At 54.3% G+C, this 24,177-nt stretch overlaps 2 long non-coding RNA genes across 2 annotated transcripts in view; one reads left to right on the top strand and one right to left on the bottom strand.

Annotated features, from left to right (window-relative positions):
• Positions 1-7,506, bottom strand: part of LOC118149725 (uncharacterized) — a 52,641-nt gene extending 45,135 nt beyond the window's left edge. The window contains exon 1 of the long non-coding RNA XR_013530246.1: positions 7,302-7,506. This is a non-coding gene — a long non-coding RNA (uncharacterized LOC118149725). The remainder of the gene's footprint in view (positions 1-7,301) is intronic.
• On the top strand, positions 6,842-23,797 carry LOC118149676 (uncharacterized). The gene is made up of 2 exons (XR_004737237.3): positions 6,842-7,055; positions 11,380-23,797. It is a non-coding gene; the product is annotated as an uncharacterized LOC118149676 (long non-coding RNA).
• The last annotated feature ends 380 nt before the right edge of the window (positions 23,798-24,177 follow it).

The raw sequence follows: 24,177 nt of genomic DNA, 5'->3' as shown, positions 1-24,177 counted from the left end.
TGGCTCAAGCCATTCTCCTGCCTCAGCCTCCCAAAGTGCTAGGATTACAGGTGTGAGCCGCCCCACCTGGCCATGTGTTGTTTTAAACAGTTCAGTTTGTGACACAATGCAGCACAGGGAACTAATACACACAGGATCACTCTTCGTGCTCCCGAGCCAAGAGAAGACATCACAGTCATCCTACTGACAGCACGCACGCTGCTTCTAACCCCTCCTTTGCTCATGCACTGATTTGCCAAGCACCGAGGCTGTGGGCTGGCTCGACTGGGTGCCAGGTGTCACAGTCTTCCCGTTGCTCTCATGACTTCTAACCCCTGACTTCTAACCAGGCACATGGCTGCACCCCACAGCCTCCCTTGCAGGCAGATGTGGAGATAAGGATAAAAAGTGATGCGTCCACCTTCTGAGCCTCTCCCTGCACAGACTGGGGAGTTTTCCCCTTCCCCTGCCGCTTCCTGCTGGCTGGAGTATGGCCCACTCTCAGCTCTCTCTGGGAATTACCCTTAGCAGAAGAGAGCTGGCTAGCATAGAGGCACACCTATTTGGGGGGCAACAGAGGCCAAGCCCCTCACTCCCACTTGGGACAACTGTGATGGCCATGCCAGCCTCAGAGCCCCCGTGGGAGCAACTCAGCCACCTCCTCTGTCTGCCGGTCCTGCCTCTCCCCAAGAGCGTGCCCAGGCCTTTCCTGCATGCAAATTTCCACCCTGGGTCGGCTTCCTGCGACCCCGCCCTGCAGCACATGGACAAAGATCACACCCAAGGGGAATTGTAGGGTGACCAATGAGAAGGCGCCGGGCCACACCAGCTCGACCTCGGTATGAGAGACAGAGAAAACTCACCTTCCACCTCTGGCAGTCTCTGCCACTTTGTCTTCGTTACAGCACCCAAACCGAAGCCCTCATTGATATCCCACGTTAATGAGGAGGGGTGGTCAGCGTGGATGGAGTCCTGACCATCCTGAGGCACCTTTAAAAATCTCCCACACTGCAGACTGTGCCTTTCCAGGCTGAGTCCACTCAGGTGGGAGTGCTCTCTTAGCCTGTTTCCTGTCGTTTATTACAGAATACCGGAAACTGGGCAAGTTATAAAGAAAGGGGATTTATTTCCTACAGTTATGGAGGCTGGAAGCGGCACAGGGCGTCCCACGGTGTGGGGGCTGACTGCTCACTCAGGTCTTCCTCCCTCTGCTTAAGAAGGCACCCGTCCCACTCCTGGGATAACCATTAACCGGTCCATCCCTCGGTTCACCCGCGGATTCATCGATCGATGACAGCAGAGCCCCCTCCACCTGATCACCTCCCCAAGGCCTCGCCTCTCAATACTGCCACTTTAGGGATTCGATTTCAGCATGAGCTTTGGGGAGGACAGACATTCAAACCCCAGCAGGTCCCTTTCTCTAACTTCAGAAAGACACCTCATGCCCTGGCCATGCCCCCACTTCACAAGGGAGAAGGCAGCAAGGGCCCTTCCTGCCCACAGGAAGCTCGGCACAGACTTGGAATGCAGATGAGGTTGGATACAACACACACATGGATGGTCCACACAGAGTAGGAAATCCTTATAAGGAACTTCCTGCACAGCTGCATGTTGGCTGAGAAGCGTGCGGCTCGCACAGAACTTGGGGTGCCTGAGTGCAAGGCTCCATTTTCAGGATGATTTACGGACCCCCCACGGCAGCCCTATGTGGGAAGCAGGAGAAGGGGGCTCCAGAGGCCGTGAGGACCCCCCACGGCAGCCCTATGTGGGAGCAGGAGAAGGGGGCTCCAGAGGCCGTGAGGACCCCCCACGGCAGCCCTATGTGGGAGCAGGAGAAGGCGTCTCCAGAGGCCGTGAGGACCCCCCACAGCAGCCCTATGTGGGAAGCAGGAGAAGGGGCTCCAGAGGCCGTGAGGACCCCCCACGGCAGCCCTATGCGAGAGCAGGAGAAGGGGGCTCCTGAGGCTGTGAGGACCCCCCACGGCAGCCCTATGTGGGAAGCAGGAGAAGGGGGCTCCAGAGGCCGTGAGGACCCCCCACGGCAGCCCTATGCGAGAGCAGGAGAAGGGGGCTCCTGAGGCCGTGAGGACCCCCCACGGCAGCCCTATGCGAGAGCAGGAGAAGGGGGCTCCTGAGGCCGTGAGGACCCCCCACGGCAGCCCTATGTGGGAAGCAGGAGAAGGGGGCTCCAGAGGCCGTGAGGACCCCCCACGGCAGCCCTATGCGAGAGCAGGAGAAGGGGGCTCCTGAGGCCGTGAGGACCCCCCACGGCAGCCCTATGTGGGAGCAGGAGAAGGGGGCTCCAGAGGCCGTGAGGACCCCCCACGGCAGCCCTATGCGAGAGCAGGAGAAGGGGGATCCTGAGGCCGTGAGGATCCCCCACGGCAGCCCTACGTGGGAGCAGGAGAAGGGGCTCCAGAGGCCGTGAGGACACCCCCACGGCAGCCCTACGTGGGAGCAGGAGAAGGGGGCTCCAGAGGCCGTGAGGACACCCCCACGGCAGCCCTATGTGGGAGCAGGAGAAGGGGGCTCCAGAGGCCGTGAGGACCCCCCACGGCAGCCCTATGTGGGAGCAGGAGAAGGGGGCTCCAGAGGCCGTGAGGACCCCCCACGGCAGCCCTATGTGGGAGCAGGAGAAGGGGGCTCCAGAGGCCGTGAGGACCCCCCACGGCAGCCCTACGTGGGAGCAGGAGAAGGGGGCTCCAGAGGCCGTGAGGACACCCCCACGGCAGCCCTATGTGGGAGCAGGAGAAGGGGGCTCCAGAGGCCGTGAGGACCCCCCACGGCAGCCCTATGTGGGAGCAGGAGAAGGGGGCTCCAGAGGCCGTGAGGACCCCCCACGGCAGCCCTACGTGGGAAGCAGGAGAAGGGGGCTCCAGAGGCCGTGAGGACACCCCCACGGCAGCCCTATGTGGGAGCAGGAGAAGGGGGCTCCAGAGGCCGTGAGGACCCCCCATGGCAGCCCTATGTGGGAGCAGGAGAAGGGGGCTCCAGAGGCCGTGAGGACCCCCCACGGCAGCCCTACGTGGGAAGCAGGAGAAGGGGGCTCCAGAGGCCGTGAGGACACCCCCACGGCAGCCCTATGTGGGAGCAGGAGAAGGGGGCTCCAGAGGCCGTGAGGACCCCCCCCCCACGGCAGCCCTATGTGAGAGCAGGAGAAGGGGGCTCCTGAGGCCGTGAGGACCCCCCCCCCCACGGCAGCCCTATGCGAGAGCAGGAGAAGGGGGCTCCTGAGGCCGTGAGGACCCCCCCCCCACGGCAGCCCTATGCGAGAGCAGGAGAAGGGGGCTCCAGAGGCCGTGAGGACCCCCCACGGCAGCCCTACGTGGGAGCAGGAGAAGGGGGCTCCAGAGGCCGTGAGGACACCCCCACGGCAGCCCTATGTGGGAGCAGGAGAAGGGGGCTCCAGAGGCCGTGAGGACCCCCCACGGCAGCCCTATGTGGGAGCAGGAGAAGGGGGCTCCAGAGGCCGTGAGGACCCCCCACGGCAGCCCTATGTGGGAGCAGGAGAAGGGGGCTCCAGAGGCCGTGAGGACCCCCCACGGCAGCCCTATGTGGGAGCAGGAGAAGGGGGCTCCAGAGGCCGTGAGGACCCCCCACGGCAGCCCTACGTGGGAAGCAGGAGAAGGGGGCTCCAGAGGCCGTGAGGACACCCCCACGGCAGCCCTATGTGGGAGCAGGAGAAGGGGGCTCCAGAGGCCGTGAGGACCCCCCACGGCAGCCCTACGTGGGAAGCAGGAGAAGGGGGCTCCAGAGGCCGTGAGGACCCCCCCCCACGGCAGCCCTATGCGAGAGCAGGAGAAGGGGGCTCCTGAGGCCGTGAGGACCCCCCCCCCACGGCAGCCCTATGCGAGAGCAGGAGAAGGGGGCTCCTGAGGCCGTGAGGACCCCCCCCCCACGGCAGCCCTATGCGAGAGCAGGAGAAGGGGGCTCCTGAGGCCGTGAGGACCCCCCCCCACGGCAGCCCTATGCGAGAGCAGGAGAAGGGGGATCCTGAGGCCGTGAGGACCCCCCCCCACGGCAGCCCTATGCGAGAGCAGGAGAAGGGGGCTCCTGAGGCCGTGAGGACCCCCCCCCCACGGCAGCCCTATGCGAGAGCAGGAGAAGGGGGCTCCTGAGGCCGTGAGGACCCCCCCCCACGGCAGCCCTATGCGAGAGCAGGAGAAGGGGGATCCTGAGGCCGTGAGGACCCCCCCCCACGGCAGCCCTATGCGAGAGCAGGAGAAGGGGGCTCCTGAGGCCGTGAGGACCCCCCACGGCAGCCCTACGTGGGAAGCAGGAGAAGGGGGCTCCTGAGGCCGTGAGGACCCCCCACGGCAGCCCTATGTGGGAGCAGGAGAAGGGGGCTCCAGAGGCCGTGAGGACCCCCCACGGCAGCCCTATGCGAGAGCAGGAGAAGGGGGCTCCTGAGGCCGTGAGGACCCCCCCCCTACAGCAGCCCTATGCGAGAGCAGGAGAAGGGGGCTCCTGAGGCCGTGAGGACCCCCCACGGCAGCCCTATGCGAGAGCAGGAGAAGGGGGCTCCTGAGGCCGTGAGGACCCCCCCCCCACGGCAGCCCTATGCGAGAGCAGGAGAAGGGGGCTCCTGAGGCCGTGAGGACCCCCCCCCCACGGCAGCCCTATGTGGGAAGCAGGAGAAGGGAGCTCCAGAGGCCGTGAGGACCCCCCATGGCAGCCCTATGCGAGAGCAGGAGAAGGGGGCTCCTGAGGCCGTGAGGACCCTCCCCCCCACGGCAGCCCTATGTGGGAAGCAGGAGAAGGGGGCTCCAGAGGCCGTGAGGACCCCCCACGGCAGCCCTATGTGGGAGCAGGAGAAGGGGGCTCCAGAGGCCGTGAGGACCCCCCACGGCAGCCCTATGTGGGAAGCAGGAGAAGGGGGCTCCAGAGGCCATGAGGAGGCCTCAGATTGTGGAATCTGTGCCAGTACCTTCAAGGGCTCTGCTTTTTGGAAAGACTTTAAACTTTGTAGATCAAATGTTGGAAACGTGTTACAAAGTTTATCACACCAACACGCATATTTTGTGCTGAATGCACAAACAGAGACAAAACTTGTTGATGAGCAGAATGATCTCTGCAGAGCTTCTCAGCACATCTCAGGTCAGGAGGTGCAGCGAGGTCATGCTATTTCTGAGTCAGGGCCAGGAGCACACAGGGCCACCAGCTGCCTCAAGCTACGGGAGCGCTCGGCCCTCTCCTATCCAGTGCCGTGCCCCTGGAGGGAACGCACTGGGATCGACACACCCGGGACTCCTTAGTCTAGCCAGGGCCTGGTTCACAGAAGGGCTGAGTAAATGGGTGATAATTTGTTCATGGCTTGTCCTGAAGCCGGGGCAGGTGAATTCCCAGCTCTGGGAGGCTCCCTGTCTGAACCAGTTATAACAGAGCCCATTGAAAACGTGTACTGGATAACCTCAGGGCCCCTGCCGATCCCTGCATCCCTTTTTACCATTTTTGTGCACTCCAAGGCTTTGAGTGTTTATACCTCCAGCACCAGCAGCGGTTTAAAGCGGTGGTTCCCAAACTTCTGGGCACCAGACACTGGTTTCATGGAAGACAGCTTTTCCAGGGACCAGGCAGGGTGAGTGGTCGCAGGATGACTCAACGTGTTAGACTCGCCGTGCATTTGATTTCTATTATTATTACATTGTAATATATAACGAAATAATTATACAGCTCACCATGGCGTAGGATCAGTGGGAGCCCTGCTCTGGCTTTCCTGCCACTGGACAATCCCATACGGGGGTGATCAGAGACAGCGACAGATCACCGGGGATTCGATTCTCACAAGGAGCGCACAACTTAGACCCCTCAGATGCACAACTCACATCAGGGTTTGCGTTCGTATGAGAAGCTAATGCTGCAGTTGGTCTCACAGGGGGCAGAGCTTAGGCAGTGCACAGACCATGGGGAGTGGTTGTAAATAAACAGGTAAAGCTTCACTCGCTCACCTGCCACTCACCTCCCGCTGTATGGCCGGGTTTCTAGCAGGCCACGAACCAGTACCAGCCATATTTCAAAGCCTCAACAGCCACATGGGACTAGTGGTTGCCTTATTGGACAAGGCAGATCTAGAACATTCCCTCAGTGCAGAAAGCTCTATTGGGCAACACTGATCTGGAGTGTATGCTTCATAAGGGAAGGGATGTGTGTCCATTGCTGGTCACTGCCGTGTGGCAGATCATCAGGCATTAGATTCTCAGAAGGAGCATGCAACCTAGATCCCTCGCATTCACAGTTCACAACAGGGTCCATGCTACTATGAGACTCTAATGCCACCACTGATCTGCCAGGAGGCAGAGCTCAGGCGTTAACGCGAGCCACAGGCAAGGCTATAAATAGAGAGGAAGCTTTCCTCACTTACCTGCTGCTCACCTCCTGCTGTGGCCCAAAGGTTGGAGACCCCTGGTTTGGAGGATGGGCCCTGGGCTCTGAGAAGCTGCTTTGCACACATGCATGGAAATGCCTGGTAACTTAGATCTCCCTAGACTGCCCTTAACCAAACACAGGTGGGTTCTGGGTGGGTGAACGAAGCCCCCAGCTCCCTGGTCTCAGTCTGGGGCATCCCTTGGCATGACTGACCCTCCACAGTTCCCCTGCAGGGTCAGGCATGCCCCACCCTCCCCCAGCTCCTTCAGGCTACAGAAGGACTGTGCCCACGTAGCACCCTGCCCAGCTCCCTTCCCTTTCCGGTCCAGCTTCCCACCCCCAAACTGTGTCCCCAGCGAGCACTCCCTGAACAGTCACTGCAAACACATCCTCATCCTAGGGGCTGCATCTGGGCAACTCCTAGGAAAAAGGTCTGGTTACGCAAGCAGATTTCTTGGCACACCCACCCACAGGAGGGAACCCACGCTGTGCTGCCGTAGAAGAAAAAATAATAAAGAAGGAGCGGATTTTGTGACAGCTTTGGAAAATCGCATTGAGTGAGAAAAGCAAGGTACAGAAGCCTGGCCATGGCATCTTTATTTTCTGAGCAGGGAAAGGCAAACGTGGACCGTGTCGTATTTGCTGACTCCCTAAAGAAGCCGGAGACACAAGAAGCAGATGAGAGAGGACACGCAGGGCGCCAGAGCAGGGTAAGAGTTCCCAGGCTCTCTGTATGTTTGGATTATTGAGTCACGTGGATTTGCACAGATCCCAAAACCAAAACACAGATTCCTAGACCCCGCCGTCCAGGAGCCTGATGCAGCTGCTCTGCAGTGGGAGTCGGAGGCTGTGTCCCCGAGGGGTTTCACGGGTGACAGACAGGTGCACCACCGGTCTTGGGGACATTGTTCTAGATGCTTTCATGGACAGGTTTTAAACAAAACCAAACCACTCACCAGCGGTGCTGCCTTCCAGGACGCAGCCAGCCCTGCTGGAAGCAGGTGGGAAGCCTGTCTTCTTCACTTCCGGGGGTCTCTGGAGGTGGGCAACGTAGGGGCTCCTGGTAGACGCTGATCGCCCCTGCCGGCCACCAAAGGCCTGGGAAAGCCTGAAAGCCTGGTGCTCCTGCCACATCCCCATTGCCATGGCAACGGCAGGCACAATGGTTTCTGTGGAGTTTGGGTCTATAAATAATTTCTAGATCAGTCTTGGTGAGGTGGATGGGGTGGGCACTAAAGGGAGGTTCCTGGTGGCTGGTGGGACGGGCCACTGTCCACAGGCCATGCCAGGCCTGGGGTGGCAAGGCCACAGCCTCCTGGGTCAGACGCTCTGCCCTGGCCCCCCAGGAGTGGCCTTGGCAGGCTCCGCAGCAGTTTCTGCCCCAGAGAACATGCGTGGGACAGTTCCATCTCATCTGTGAGTCCCGGAGATGCATGGACCCAGGGTGGCTGCACAGGACCCAGGGTGGCTGCATAGGACCCAGGGTGGCTGGGTGGAGGGGGTATAAAAAATCCCTGCTGGTGATTTGGGAACTGAGGGAGGCTCAGTGGCCGGAATTGATCAGCACTGTTTTTAGATGCTCAGGAGGGCCCTTTTCAATGTCTCGGTGTTGCTGGGTGGGCCCTGGTGGGGTGACAACAGGATCTGAGTGTCTGGACTCCAGTCTCCCTGCTTCCTCTGTCCACGTTTTAGGGACGCCCTTTTCAACGGGCTCTCTCTCTCTCATTCTCTCTCTCTCTCTCTTTTTTTCCTTTTTTTTCCCTAACAGTGTTTCCAGGGAAGGGCTCATATTCCCCACACCAGGGGCTGAGAGAGGTAGATATTTTCTGGGTAAATCATTTGAAAATCAGGCAGATCAAACACCTTCGTGTCTTTGATTAGAGAGAGCTCCCTGGGATGGCTCTGCGTTGCCTGGCATTAGGGGTGAGGGGCTTGGTCTGCCACTCGGAGGGCAGGCATGTGAGCAGGTGCAGCCTATGGGGAAGCAGTTTAACCCCAGCCCCGGCACCGAGAGGGGTAAATCCTCCCGCACAGCAGTTCTCCTCCGAGGATTCTTGCTGACTGATGCACTGGCATAGGGGCACGAAGGCATGTATGTGCTAAAGGCGTGACCCACACTGCACGCTGATTACAGCAGAGACTGAGAGCAGCCTCATGTCTGTCGCGGGGGAGGCGTGGACAAGGACAGCCTGGTCCCCATGCACCAAGAGCTCATGTGCAGTCAGCAAAAGGAGTGGCGGCTCCATCCAGGTGGACACAGGACAGCTTTCAAGAGAAGTAAGAAAGGCCAGACATAGCGGCTCACACCTGCAATCCCAGCACTTTAGGAGGCCGAGGTGGGCAGATCACCTGAGGTCAGCAGTTTGAGACCAGCCCAGCCAACATGACAAAACCCTGTCTCTACTAAAAATACAAAAATTAGCCGGGTGTGGTGATAGACACCTGCGACCCCAGATACTTGAGTGGCTGAAACATGAAAATGGCTGGAACCCGGGGGCAGAGGTTTGCGGTGAGCTGAGATCACGCCACTGCACTCCAGCCTGGGAGGCAGAACGAGACTCCATTGCAAAAAAGAGAGAGAGAGAGAAATAAGAACCAGAGGCACCCAGTGCATGGGTTGCCTGTCTGTGTAGGAGGCCGTGTACTGTATCACATGCACAGCTAAGCGTGCAAACACATGTGTTCACAAGCACATATGCACACAATAGCTAGAAAATGGGGGTCTGGCGTCCTTTCCTGTACTGTTTATCATTTGCATATGTTAATTTTTCAATTAAAAATTGTTGAGCAAGGTGTGGTTGAGCATCTGTCATCCTGACTACTCCGGACGCCAGGGTGGGAGGAGTGCTTGAGCCCAGGAGCTTGGGTGTAGCCTGGGCAACATAGCAAGACCCCATCTCCAAAAAAAGTTTTTAAAATACATGAATGGAAGTTTGGAGAAAAAGAAAGGAAGAGGAAAGGGGGCAGGAGGAAGAGAGAGGGGGAGGTGTACCCTGCCCTGCGGAGGCAGCAGGTCCTCACCCGGGTCTGGCTCTCTGTTTCTCAGCTGTGTGGCTGTGGGCAAGTCACCCGGCCTCCCTTCGACACCACTTTCCTGCCCGTCAAATGGACCCGCTGATAAACCAATCTCATCAAGTCGTTGCCAGGATCAAGTCTCAAATGAGAAAGGCTTTAGGAATCTGCAACGGGCGTTTTCCCTTGAAAATGGCCTCTGGCTCTTGCGCACACGCGTGTGCCAAACAAACAGCTCAGCTAATGATTTTCATTCACTCTAATCCTCCGGCTGCCCAAGCTGGCTTTCAGGGGTGCGCTTCGGGAAGATCTGAGGACACAGGCCCCGCTGGGGTTCAGATCTGGAGACCCAGCAAGGGCTAATAAAACACAAACCATATACTCCCCCAGACTCCCGCAGGGAGTGTTTTTCTCTGATTCCAGATCGGCCCTTGGGCTGTTAGAAAATGTCTTCTGGGGACAGAGGGCAAGCGGTGAATGTGTGTCCCCCACAGAGAGGAGGGCTGGAGTTGTGGTTCCCTCAGAAGCCACGTGAACCAGAAGCAGCTCTCAGGGGCGGCGGCATCTGCCCTCAGCCACGCTGGAGTCCACCCCAACTGGCAAGCGGTGGAAAGGAAGGAAAAAATGAGTCAAAAGGAACTGGCAACTGCGTCGTTCACATTTACGAAATGAATGGAGGTCTCCTGCACACGCTCCGGCCTGGAGGATTGCTGCCTCTGCCTCAGTAGCTGGACATGGCTGTGTTAACAGTGGCGGAGGAGAACTTACATCAGTGGTGAACATCCGATGTCAAGTGTCGTTAGAAAGCAAGAGTGGGGCAGATTTAAACCATATCATCAGCATCCTTGAGGCAGAAGAACAGGGTCTGAAGGAGGGAATCTAAGGCTGCTTCACGCTGACTTCCCAGAACCAAACTGAAAGGAGAGCCCTAACTTTTCATGCCTAAGTAGCAGAAGGACCAGAGGCTAGAGGCTCCCCCTTTGCAAACCCCCACCTCTTCTGCCTGGCAAATGGGAAAGCATTTCCCCTCCAAACGGAATCACTGGGCAGAGCGTGATGCTCAGATCTCATCCTGCAAAATGCTTCTTCATCTTGAGGAAACTGCAGGAACCTGACTGTGAGGAGTTGTAGGGCTGCCTGGACATTTGGATGTGGCCATGTTCACATCAAGGCTCAGTGCTCGTCAGCGGGAGTTTTGGATTCAGGGAGGTAGAAACAACTTTGACTTGGGAGTGTTCGTGGTCAGTGGTTATGAGTGAGTCTTAGGGTTTTTCCCACAGTTGATGAAAACAGTTTCTCTGACATCAGAAATACGTATCTATTTAGAAACGGGGTCTTGCTCTGTCCCCCAGGCTGCAGTGCCGAAGTGTAATTGTGGCTTACTGGTGTCTCCAACTTCTGGCTCAAGGGACCCTCCTGCTGCAGCCTCCTGAGTAGCTGGAACCACGGGCACATACCATTGCCCCTGACTAATTTTTTAATTTTTTGTAAAGATGGGTCTCACTCTGTTGCCCAGCCTGGAATGCACTGGCTTGAGCTCAGCCCACTGCAGCCTCTGCCTTCAGGCCTCCGCCTCCAGGTTCAGGCAATTCTGTCTCAGCCTTCGGAGTAGCTGGGATTACAGGTACAAGCCACCATGTCCAATTTTTGTTGTTTGTTTGTATTTTTAGTAGAGACAGGGTTTCAACATGTTGGCCAGGCTAGTCTCGAACCTCTGACCTCAAGTGATCCACCGCCTCTGCCTCCCAAAGTGCTGGGATCACAGGTGTGAGCCACCATGCAGCCACTGGGCTCCACCCCAAGGGCCGATCCAGTTAGTCTGGGACGAGACTCAGGAAGCCGCATTTTAAGAGTAACATACGTGACTGGGATGCATGCTAATGTCAGAGAACCCCAGGCTGGAATGGGGGGACCCCAAACCCCAAAAGGCATGCAGGGCAACCCCCTGAGGCCTGGAAGAAACTATTATCCCTCCAACTTGGACTTGCCGCCTCCTCTTACACCCTCTCTCTCGTGTTTTAGGGTGCGTGTGAAACCTCGGCTGCAGAGCCCAGAGGTAAGTTTTGTAAACGAAGACGACGATGATGACGACCCGCCCCGCACTGCCCGGTGCCGCAGCCCGTTCTGAGCCGTATTCGCTCATTTCCTCCTCAGGACTCTGGAAGGTATCATGGCCCTGTGCTATGAATCGTGTGCCCCTAAAACTCATAGGTCGAAGCCCTCACCCCCAGGACAACGGTGTTTGCAATCAGAAAGCGATTAAAGTTCGCCGAGGCCATGAGGGCAGGACCCCGGTAAGGCAGGGGTTAGAATCCGTATGAGCGCGTTCACACTGCCACAGAACAACACCCGACACTGGGTCCTTTCTACAGGAAAGAGGGTTAACTGACTCACAGCTCCACCTGGCTGCGGAGGCCTCAGGAAACTTACCGTCAGGGAGGAAGCAAAGAATTCTCTACACGGCGGCAGGAGCAAGAAGAGCAACAGAGAGCAGGGAAACTGCCTTCTCAAACCGCCGGGTCTGTGATCCCAGCACTTTGGGAGGCCGAGGCGGGGGGATCACGAGGTCAAGAGATCGAGACCATCCTGGTCAACATGGTGAAACCCCGTCTCTACTAAAAAAATATTAAAAATTAGCCGGGCATGGAGGCGCGTGCCTGTAATCCCAGCTACTCAGGAGGCTGAGGCAGGAGAATTGCCTGAACCCAGGAGGCGGAGGCTGCGGTGAGCCGAGATCGCGCCATTGCACTCCAGCCTGGGTAGCAAGAGCGAAACTCCGTCTCAAAAAAAAAAAAAAAAAAACCACCAAGTCCAGCGAGAACTTGCTCACTATCAGGAGAGCCGCTTCGGGGAACCGCCCCGTGGTCCGGTCACCTCCCACCAGGAGCCTCCCTCCACACCTGGGGACGAGATTTGGGTGAGGACACAGAGCCGACACGTATCGGCATCCTCGAGGCAGAAGAATAGGGTCTGAAGGCCCCGAACCTAAGGCCGCTTCATGCTGACTTCCCAGAACTAAACTGAAAGGAGGGCCTTACCTTTCCTCGCCTAAGTGACAGGAGGACCAGCGGCTACCCCTTTGCAAACCCCCACGTCTTCTGCGGGCGAATGGGAAATTGAAAGTACCTCTGACTGGCTGCTTTTTGCAACCTATCAGACTGATTGTGGCAACAGAATAACCTCACCTCAGCCTCTGATTGGCTGCTGTCTGCAACCTATCAGACTGATTGTGGCAACAGAATAACCTCACCTCAGCCTCTGATTGGCTGCTGTCTGCTACCTATTAGACTGATTGTGGCAACAGAATAACTTCACCTCAGCCTCTGATTGGCTGCTGTCTGCGACCTATCACACTGATTGTGGCAACAGAATAACTTCACCTCAGCCTCTGATTGGCTGCTGTCTGCAACCTATCAGACTGATTGTGGCAACAGAATAACTTCACCTCAGCCTCTGATTGGCTGCTGTCTGCAACCTCTCAATCAGACTGATTGTGGCAACAGAATAACCTCACCTCAGCCTCTGATTGGCTGCTGTCTGCAACCTATCAGGCTGATTGTGGCAACAGAATAACTTCACCTCAGCCTCTGATTGGCTGCTGTCTGCGACCTATCAGACTGATTGTGGCAACAGAATAACTTCACCTCAGCCTCTGATTGGCTGCTGTCTGCGACCTATCAGACTGATTGTGGCAACAGAATAACTTCCCCTCAGCCTCTGATTGGCTGCTGTCTGCGACCTATCAGACTGATTGTGGCAACAGACTAACTCCACCTCAGCCTCTGATTGTTGCTTTCCACAACCAATCAGATGTTTGCATAGGAGTGTGACCTTTGTCACTTCGCTTGACCAATTGGACTGATCACAGGCCACCACTTCATTCACAGGGCTGAACGCCAAGTGGCCAACGGGAAACCTCTGGGGGGTATTTGGACTGGATGAGATTTCGTGTCTGGGGCCCTTGAGCCCCTGTGCTCGGGGCTGCTCCCACACCGCAGAGTGTACGTTCATATTCAGTAAATCTCTGCTTTTGTTGCTTCATTCTTTCCTTGATTTCTTCGTACACTTTGTCCAAATCTAACATTCTCATCAGAGAGACACCAGAGCGCATTCTCCCCACACCCCCTCTTCCTCTACGCCCGGCCACGTGAGGACCTAGGAGAAGGTGGCCACCTACGAGCCGGAAGAAAGCCTCCATCAGAACCTGGCCCTGCTGGCTCCCTGCCCTCAGACTTTGCCTCCAGGACTGTGAGGTCTAAACCACGCGGTCTACGGCACGTGTGTTATGGCAGCAGGATCTGACACATCCCAATCGTGCAGAAGAGGAAATGGAGGTGCGGAGAGGTGAAGCACATTGGCTGAGGTCGAACGATGAGGACGCGGGAGAGCTGGGATTTGAATCGAGGTCATTTGGCTGCGGGTCCAGGCTTTTAATGATGTATTTGGGGCACACTCCCTTAAAACAGTCCCCAGAGGGGCCAGGCGCGGTGGCTCACACCCCTAATCCCAGCACTTTGGGAGGCCGAGGCGGGTGGATCACGAGGGCAAGAGATCGAGACCATCCTGGTCAACATGGTGAAACCCCGTCTCTACTAAAAATACAAAAAATTAGCTGGGCATGGTGGTGCGTGCCTGTAATCCCAGCTACTCAGGAGACTGAGGCAGGAGAATTGCCTGAACCCGGGAGGCGGAGGTTGCAGGCAGACAGAACGGTGACCCCCAAAGATGTCCATGTCTTAACCCCCAGAACCTGTGGACGTCTACCTTACCAAGCAATTTACCTTACTTGGCAGGAGAAACTTTGCAGATATGATTAAATTAAAAATCTTGAGGTGGGGGCGGTTATCCTGGATTATACTGTGGGCACAGGGCCATCACAGGGATCCCGGGGACAGGGAGGAAGAAGTCAGAAAGGGGAGAAGATGCCACTCTGCTGGCTTGGGAGACAGGAGGGGCCATGAGCCAAGGAATGCGGGCGGTGTCCAGGAGCCGCAGAAGGCAAGGGGGCAGATGCTTCCCGGGAGCCTCCAGAAGGGGCAGACCCATTTTAGAGTTCAGTCCTCCTGCACTTTAAAATACTAAATGTGTGCTTTGTAAGCCACAGTTTGTGTGGTCATTTGTTGCAACAGTGATGGGGAAAATGCAGATTTGGGGGGTGAATGCCCGGGGGGATGATATGCTCATGGGGAAACTGATCCTCGGTTTGGAGCTGAAATAAGGTGCCTTGTATACAGGCTCTACTTTGCAATGTGACTTAACAAATCTGCAAAGGGTTTTGTGACATTGTGATATAATAAGAAACATTTACATCGTCTCCATCCTGGTTTTGGACACAGAGCTCCTAAAACCCTCAGAATTTCCCGAGCGGTAAGAGTGGGAAAAGCATTTTTGTTATTGACAATAACAACTCTCTTAGCCCATTTTGTCGCCGTAAAGGAAGGCTTGAGGCTGGTCGTTTATATAGAAAAGAGGCGTATTAGGCTCACAGTTCTGCCAGCTGCATGGGAAGCATGGCGCCAGCATCTGCATCCGTGAGGAGCTCAGGAAGCTTCCAGGCAGGGCAGAAGGTTAAAAGGAGCAAGGGTCATGTGGAGAGGAGAGAGGCACGCGGAGAAAGACACCAGGCTTTCTAAACAATCAGGTCCCTGAGGAACTACTAGAGCGAGAGAACTGGAGAACTCTCATTACTGCATGGATGGCACCAAGACATTCGTGAGGGATCTGCCCCACGACCCAAACACCCCCCGCCAGGCTCCACTCCCAACATTGGGGGTCAAAGTTCAACATGAGATTTGGAGGGGACAAGTATCCAAACCATTATTAGTAACCGTATCTGAGTTTATGCTAATGAGATGACTCTTGGAGGGTGGGGGCTGGTTGCCAGAGGAGGGCTGGAACTTCAGTCACCGTGTTCCCCAACCCCAACCTCCAGGGAGAAGAGAGGGGCTGGAGATCGACTTAATCCCAAGGCCTCATGATGTAATCAATCATGCCTGTGTAATGTGACCTCCGTAGAACCCCTAAATGACTAGAAAGGCGTTTCAAAGAGTTTCTGCGTTGAGTTATTGAGCACATCAAGGTGCAGGGAGGGCAGTGCACCTGGAGAGGGCATAGGAGCTCTGTACCGCGCACCCCCACCGTGCCTCTCCTACTAACCCGTCCATCCCACTCTGTCCACTCCACCCTGTCCATGACTTGGCTGTTCCTGAGTCACATTCTTTATAATCAACCAGTGAACATAAGCAAAGTATTTCCCTGAGTTCTGTACGTCAGTTGCCAATTTTTTTTTGAGGCGGAGTCTTGCTGGGTCACCCAGGCTGGAGTGCATTGGCTGGATCTTGGCTCACTGCAGCCTCTGCCTCCCAGGTTCAAGTGATTCTCCTGCCTCAGCCTCCTGAGTAGCTGGGATTACAGGCGCGCACCACCATGTCTGGCTAATTTTTGTACTTTTAGTAAAGACAGGGTTTCACCACCTTGGCCAGGCTGGTCTGAAATAGCTGACCTCATGTGATCTGCCTGTTTCAGCCTCTCAGAGTCCCAGGATTACAGGCATGAGCCAGCTTTTGCGCCCAGCTTTTGCCAATTATCGAGCCTGAGGAGGGGGTCATGAGGACTCCTAAATCAGCTGTAAGCCATAGCTGGTCAACCTGAAGGGAGGCCGAGACTCGCAACTGGCATCTGAAGTGGAGGCTGTACCATGGGACTGAGTCGCTCAGTTGTGAGATCTGGTGCTAATTCTAGGTAGTGTTGGAATTAGATTGAACTGTGAGACACCCAGCTATGTCAAAAAGTTGGAAGATTTGCTGGTGTGGGTAATCAATACCCTGCCATTTGCTGTCAGAAGCAAAGTGTTGCATGTAGAAGAAATATATTTTCCTTTCTAAGCTTTTGACAAATATATAGAATGTGGCAGAAGCGATATTGTGTGACTTCAAAACCTCAGTCTCAAGAGACCTTGCTGTTGCCACTCTACTCTTGACGAAATGCTGTGAAGATGCCCAGGCTGTCTACTGGAGGATGACGCTGTGTGGAGCAGGGAACCGCTGTAAGAGCAGAGCCAGCCACCAAAATGACCACCAGGCCTGTGAGAGAAGCTTCTTAGACCACGCAGCCCCATTAGCCGCCAGGTGACTGTAGCCACACAGGTGATCCCAAGTGAGACAAACAGAAGAGCCACCCACAGAGCCCAACCCAAACTGTCCTATCTAAGGCTAAGTACACGGTAGAGCCTGATCCCATTGCTTCAGGAATGGAGGTGGGGTGAACACTTGAGAGATCATATTCTAGCTTTTTTTTTTTTTTTGAGATGGAGTTTCACTCTTGTTACCCAGGCTGGAGTGCAATGGCACGATCTCGGCTCACCACAACCTCCGCCTCCCGGGTTCAGGCAATTCTCCTGCCTCAGCCTCCTGAGTAGCTGGGATTACAGGCCTGAGCCACTGCGCCCAGCTAATTTTTTGTATTTTTAGTAGAGACGGGGTTTCACCATGTTGACCAGGGTGGTCTCGATCTCTTGACCTCGTGATCCACCCGCCTCGGCCTCCCAAAGTGCTGGGATTACAGGCCTGAGCCACCGCGCCCGGACCCCATATTCTGGCTTTTTTTGCTCTCATCACCTCTACCAATTTCAATAACATCAAAAGCAGTGAACATCGGTTCAACCTCAGTTACCCTCACAACCACCCTTGCACATGGTCAGTTGTATTATCGTTTTACAGATGAGGAAACTGGGGCCAAGAGAGGTTAATGGGGCTGCCCAAGGTCACTCAGCAGGCAAGCACAGGGAGTGGGATTGGGACCCTGTTCCATCTGATGCCAGAGTCACCATCGCTGTGGCGTTTGCTAGCCCGCTGCATTCACTCATTCATTCAAGACCAATGTATTAAGTCTTTGATGTCTGGTGCTTGGGATGGAAAGATAAACAAGAGAGATGTGGTCTCTTTGTCAACAGCGTCTTGTGAAGAATCACAAATCGTGATCATCACTGAGCTTTGTGTTGACTTCAGTGATGAACTTAGGGTGCCTGTGAATGTAGCCATTTGTTCCAAGTGTTTCAGTGATGAACTTAGGGTGCCTGTGAATGTAGCCATTTGTTCCAAGTGTAAATTAGGGTTGTGTTCAGCTGTGAGTCACTGGAACCTTCCTCCAGTGGCTTCCCCAGCCAAGGGCGGAATTTTTCACATAAGAAGACAGAAGATAAGCGGTCCAGGGCTGATGCTGCAGGTCACGAAGTCACATGTACAGTTGATGTGGCCTCACCCCTGCCATCTTGGCTCTGGGGCAAGAAGAGGCTTGGCTTGCCGGCTTCAGCTAGGTACAAACTCCAAATGAAAGGCTTTGGTCACTTGCCCAGCCCTGGACCAACCACTGTGGCTGGAGAGACGGTGCGTGGTGTCTGGCCCAGCCCGGGTCATGGGTATCCTCTGCTGGAAAGAGAATGGGGTTGGTCATCAAATGAGGGGAAGGCTGGGAGTGGTGGGGAGGAGTGACGGGCCGTGTTTCCCAACGTGGCTGCAATGATCTTTCTCTTCCTACACACTCTTCATACCATGAGATTTTTGCCTCTTCTCCCATCAAAAACTGGGGTCTAGGTTTCTGAGCCTTGAATCCTGGTGGGCTTGGGATAACGGTCAGGGTGACGTGTAAGGCTGGGTGGTAACAGGTAAGTCGACTTCCACCTGGTTCTCTTGGAACGCTCACTCTTGGAGCCAAGCCCTGTGGAGAAGCCATGGTAGGTGTTTCAGCCAGCGCCCCAGGTGAGGCACTGGGCCTGTAGGTGAGAGAGCCTTTGGCGATTCCAGCTCCCAGACATTGGGTCACCACCCTCAGGCTTTAAGCTGCTCCCGCTGACCCCACAGAGAGCAAGGATGAGCTGTCCCTGCCAAACCCTGCTCGAATTACAGATTTGTTTATTTATTTTTTTAGACAGGGTCTCACTCTGTCACCCAGGCTGAAGTGCAGTGGTGAATCATTGCTTACTGAGGCCTGGACCTCCTGGACTCCAGCGGTTGTCCCACCTCAGCCTGCGAGTAGCAGGGACTGCAAGCACTCACCACAACACCTGGCTAATATTTTTTTAAAAATTTTTGTAGAGACAGAGACAGGGTCTCACCATGTTGCCCAGACTGGTCTCAAGCTCTTGGGTTGAAGCAATTCTCTCACTCTGACCTCCCAACATGCTAGGGTTAGAAGCATGAGCCACCATGCCGAGCCAAATTAGAGATTTGTGACCACAATACCTGATTGCTCTTTTTTCTCTTTTATTTTTTTGAGACAGAGTCTCATTCTGTCTGTTGCCCATGCTGCAGTGCAGTGGCACGATCTCCACTCTCCGCAACCTTCAGCTCCCAGGTTCAAGCAATTCTCATGCTTCAGCCTCCCGGGTAACTGGGATTATAGGCATGTACCACCACGCCTGGCTAATTTTTAAAAATATTTTTAGTAGAGATGGGGTTTCGCCACGTTGGCCAGGCTGGTCTCGAACTCCTGGCCTCCAGCAATCCACCCACCTCGGCCTCCCAGAGTGCTAGGATTACAGGCATGAGCCGCCGCGTCTGTCTGATCGATGCTTTTTAGCCGCTAGGTCCGGGGTAGTTTTTTAGGCAGCAATAGACAACTAGAGCAGGAGGGTGTACGTGGGGCATGAGCAGAAGCTCTGTGCAACCAGACCCTTGCTCCTGGGGAGGTGAGAGGCAAGAAGGAGCAAGAGACAGACAGAGGCCGAGTGAGAAAGGCTCAGAATCAGCTGATGTGCTACCTTCAAGGAAGGCCATCAGATGTGGCCATGCCTGTTCCCTGCAGCCACAAAGGAAACTAACCCAGCCACTGGGTTGCATGCTAGCTTGATTACCGGGTCCAGTGGAGAGGGAAGCGAAAGACCCACGGGGCCCACACCTGGAAGGGGTGGAAGGCCCACACCTGGCGCCCCACCCTGCCATGCCTCCCCTCCAACCAGGTGGAACTGCAGACTGATGTCCAGGCTCAGCCTTGCCCCCGCTCACCAGCCAAGAAGTCACCCTGGGGACAAGTGGCCCCGGGATGGGCTCTGCGCTTGCTAAGAGCACCGTGTGCTTCTGTGCGAGTCATACGCCTACGGCTCTGTCCCCTTGCCTCTGAGATCTGACCGTTTAATCACGGAAATTACCTTGCTAAACTCTGTTATCATTTCTAGTGTTTTTTTCTGCAGACGTAAGTTTTTAGTGTAGACATGTCATGTGAGAAAGATGATAGTTTTGTTCCTTCCTTTCTAGCCCCGATACCTCTATTCATTTTCCTTGTTCTACGCTGGCACCAGAAATATAATGTCGAAGAGAAGAAACGTTTTCTCATGTGCTCCCTTAAGAATGACGTTTACTGTAACATTTGGCGGGTATGTGTTATCATATGAAGAAACGTTTGTCTTAATTTGCCAATTGTTTTTTTGACGAAAGGATTTAAACATCAGCCATTGCTCTGTCTGCATCTGTATGAACAAGCGCAGGTTTTTCTCCCTTAGCCCGTCACTGTGATGAATGGCATTTCTAGATTCTCTGATGTGAACTCGCCTTTACATTACTGGGATAAATGTGTGCTTGTCATCACATATTGCTTTTTTAAGTGTCAGTGGCTAGCTTTGCTAGTATTTTGTCTCGATTTTTGTGTCTATTTTCTGTGATGACTTTCACCTATAATTTTCCTTTCTCACACATTCTTGTCAGGTTTTCATATTAAGGTTATACTGGCCTCATAGAATGAGTTGGGAAATATTCTCTTGTTCTATTACTTGGAAGAGTTTGTGTAAGACTGTCTGACATTTTAAATGTTTGGTAGAACTCATCTGTAAAACTCACTGAGCCTGGTGTTTTCTTTGTGGGAAGATGATGAGGAGGAGGAGGAGGAGGATGATGAGGATGATTTTGAGACAGACTCACTCTGTCGCCCAGGCTGGAGTGCAGTGGTGCCATCTCAGCTCACTGAAATCTCTGCCCCTCAAGTTCAAGCAGTTATCTTGCCTCAGCCTCCCCAATAGCTGGGATTACAGGCACGTACCACCACGCCTGGCTAATTCTTTGTATTTTTTTTGAGACGGAGTTTCGCTCTTGTTACCCAGGCTGGATGGTGCAATGGCGCCATCTCGGCTCACTGCAACCTCCGCCTGCTGGGTTCAGGCAATTCTCCTGTCTCAGCCTCCCGAGTAGCTGGGATTACAGGCATGCACCACCACACCCAGCTAATTTTTTGTATTTTTAGTAGAGACGGGGTTTCACCATGTTGACCAGGCTGGTCTCGAACTCTTGACCTCAGGTGATCCACTCACCTTGGCCTCCCAAAGTGCTGGAAATACACACCTGAGCCACCATGCCCAGCTCTTTATGGGAAGATTTTAAACTACTAGTCCATTTTATTCAAGGTTATAGGACTATTCAGACTTTCTTTTTCTTTTTGAGTCAGTTTTGGTGGATTATACTTTTTCTAAGAATTTTTCCAAATAAATTAAAAATTAAAAAAGAATAAAAATAAAAACAGAATTTTTCCACTTCCTGAATTGGAAAAATCCTTGCCTGGCCTTACCCAGGGCATATTCCTTGCTTCTAATCTGTAGGTCATCTCTCTGAATTTACCCTTTGGAATTCTTTTTTTTTTTTTTAATTCTCCTTGGAATCATAGTCTCTTCCTGCTCTTCTCTTCATGTGTTGGCATCTGGATCAGGGTTATTTGGTTTACAACTAGCAGAGCATTGGATTAAAATGGCTTAAAGAACAAGGTACTTTTGCTGGTTCATGTAAGCAGTCCAGGGGTGGCAGCTCCAGGGTTGGCTCAGCGCCACTGGGAACCCAAGCTCTTTCCTTCTGCCCTCACACTCTCTGCACACTGGCCTGCTTCTTAGGCCTCTCTCCACATGGTCACATGGTGGCTGCTGCAGCTCCAGGAGTCACCGTGTGCATATGAAAACATCCAAGAAAAGGAGGCGGCTCCTCCTTTGCATCACTTTTACTGGGGAGCAATGCTTTCCCCAGAAGTCCCCACTCCCTACATCCCACCCAGCAGACGTCCCTCCAGGGACTGCTGGCACAGCTGAGCTCCAAGGGAGATGGGGAACAGTGAGGATGTGGAGCTCACAGATTCTGTAGTGGTGGCAGGCCTGCAGGCCAGGACCAAGATCACATATCTGCTCCAGCACCCTTGGGCTTAACCCTTGAACTGCCCTGCCTCACCCTCTCCCGATCTCTCTGGCCTGTTGCCACCAGGCCAGCTTAACAGAAAATACTAGAACCTGTGGTGTTGGTAAATGTTTAACAACTGGCTCTCCAGGGGTCAGGGGTTGGCATAAACCCTGCTTTGAAGGTTTGCTGATTTCCAGGCTGTGAACACTCCCAGTGGGTTGATTCCAAGGTGGCAATGCAAAGTCTCTGAATGTGGAGTAGGGAAGACACACTCATCACTGGCTCTTGTTGTTGTGAGCCCTACCAGCTGGCTCAGGTGCATCCCTGACTAGGACCCATAGGAAGCCGTACCTTGGAGCTGGGGGAAGGGACACCCTGCCCAGGCTGCAGTGTAATAACCAAGGCATTAAAGGAGCTTCTGAACACAAATGAGAGACTGTTTGTTGGATCCCTACTATGTGCTGAGCACACACAGGTGTCATCTCCGTGCCTCATAACCACCCCTTTGTCTGACGAAGAAGCTGGGATTCGGAGAGGTTAAGGCACCGGTGACTTATATGGAATCGGAATCCAAACCCAGGTCTGTCTCCTTCCAAAGACTGTGTCCTTTTACCCAGAACAAAGGCCCAGATTCAGAACAGCCCCAGCTCGCTCTCATTCCACACCAATGACAGGCCAGGGGCCAGGACATTCAAAGTGGAGCAGGACTCACCGTTGCCGAAAAGTGGGAAAAAAACAAATGCCCACCACTGAGGAGCAAAGAACTCCTCATCCGTACAACTGACGCTATTGGCCATTGAAAGGAACGGGGCTCTGACACACCCGACAACGTGGAAGAACCTTGAACACGACGCTGAGTGACAGAAGTCGGACACAAGGGACCACATATTACATGATTCATTCCATTTACACGAGAGGTCCAGCGTGGCCAGTCTACAGGGACAGAAAATGGATGGGCGGTTGTCAGGGGCCGGAGGGAGGAGAGAATGGGGAGGGACTGCCAACAGATACGGGTGATCTTCGTGGGGTGACAGAAATGTTCTAGAACTAGATGGAGGTGCGCACAACATGTCAGTGCGCCTAGTTCCCCTGAATTGTAAAACAAACCAAGTGGCGGAGGATTCCTCGAAAAGGGATTTCTTTGCTCCAGCCTCCCAGGCTAAGGCTCTTTTGTCACTTTCTCAAATTCACTGCCTGGTGCTTCCCACGCTACAAGAGAAAAAGTCAATGCATCTTTTGCGCTAAGTACTCTCAACTCCCCTGTAATTGGGGAATACTGTTAACCCCATTTTACAGTGATGAAAACTGAGGCTCGGGGAGACATTAAGGAACTTCCCCAAGAACCCACAGCCAGTTTATGGGAGAGCCAGGACTTGGACCCAGGCCAGTCTGATTCCGAAGTGCTGCTCTAAACTCTTCACTGTAGTAAACCAACGTCCAGGTTGCCTGGGATTTCCCCCCTCCAGGAGGCTAGTTCACAGGCATGGCAGCTCGGAAGGCAACTTAGGTTGGAAGCTTCCATGTCTCCCCGCCCTCCCACAGCAGGAAGGAGGGACTGGTGCTGGGAGGGAAGAGCCCTGTGCTGAGGGCGTCCCAGGCTCGTCCATCACATCCCTCCAGGACACTCGGCTCTGTGGCATGCGTTAGGCCTCGTTTTGCTGACCTTAAAAAGTAACCAACGGCAGAGATCGGTGGTCCTGGACAGAAGCTGCGCTGCCCCCAGGGGCCTTCTGGAAGTTTTCAGGGGTACAAGTGGGACAGTTCCCCAAATAAAGAAGTCCCCCAATCCCTCTGGTTTTCCATGTCCCACCAGGCTTTGGTGAATGACAAATCCTCTTGTAAAACATGGGTCTAGAACTGAACTCTGGGTGTGTCTGTTTTTGCATCATTGTCATCTACGTTGGATATTCTGGGGATGCAACCACTGTGTGATAAGGGGGACTTCCCCCCGGAGCTGTCCAGCATGTGGGAAAATCCCATCACTGGCAGCAGCACCTGCACGGTCTCTGAGCCTCCACGTGACACACCTGTGTCCACCTGCACTTGTGGCCATCACATTTATGTGACTGTCTTGCTGCAAGCATCAGGCCACTTCATCATGTCACCTGATACGACCGGACCTGAACATTCCTTGTCAAATCCATATCATTTTATTACAATTGACTTTCCTTCGTGCTTTTGCTTTATGTTACAGTCAGGGCATTACAGCAATTTGTTTTTCTTTTTGCAGCTGGTTTGTAGGTGGGTTATATTTTCTACGAATTTCATTTCAGAATAATAAAAGAAGCATTACAAAATATTCGTTACTTAAAAAAAAGTGTTGGCCGGGTGTGGTGGCTCACAACCGTAATCCCAACACTTTGCGAGGCCAAGGCAGGTGGATCCCTTGAGCCCAGGAGTTTGAGACTAGCCTGGGCATTGTAGCAAGACCCCATCTGTATGACAAACTTTAAAAAAATTAAGCCTGGCATTGTGGTGCACACCTATAGTTCCAGCCACTGGAGAGGCTAAGGCAGAAGTACTGCTTAAGCCCAGGAGTTCAGGGTACAGTGAGCCGTGATCCCACTACTGGACTCCAGCCGGGGCGACAGAGTGACACCCTCTCTCAAAAAAAATGTGTTAAGGCTGATACAGTTCTGGGAAACACTGAGATATATGATTTCTTAAGATCCCATCC

The sequence above is a fragment of the Callithrix jacchus genome, chromosome 20 (genome assembly GCF_049354715.1).
Source record: "Callithrix jacchus isolate 240 chromosome 20, calJac240_pri, whole genome shotgun sequence".
NCBI lineage: Eukaryota > Metazoa > Chordata > Mammalia > Primates > Cebidae > Callithrix > Callithrix jacchus.
Note: the sequence above shows the minus strand (reverse complement) of the source record. Positions and strands in the feature narration are given on the sequence as shown.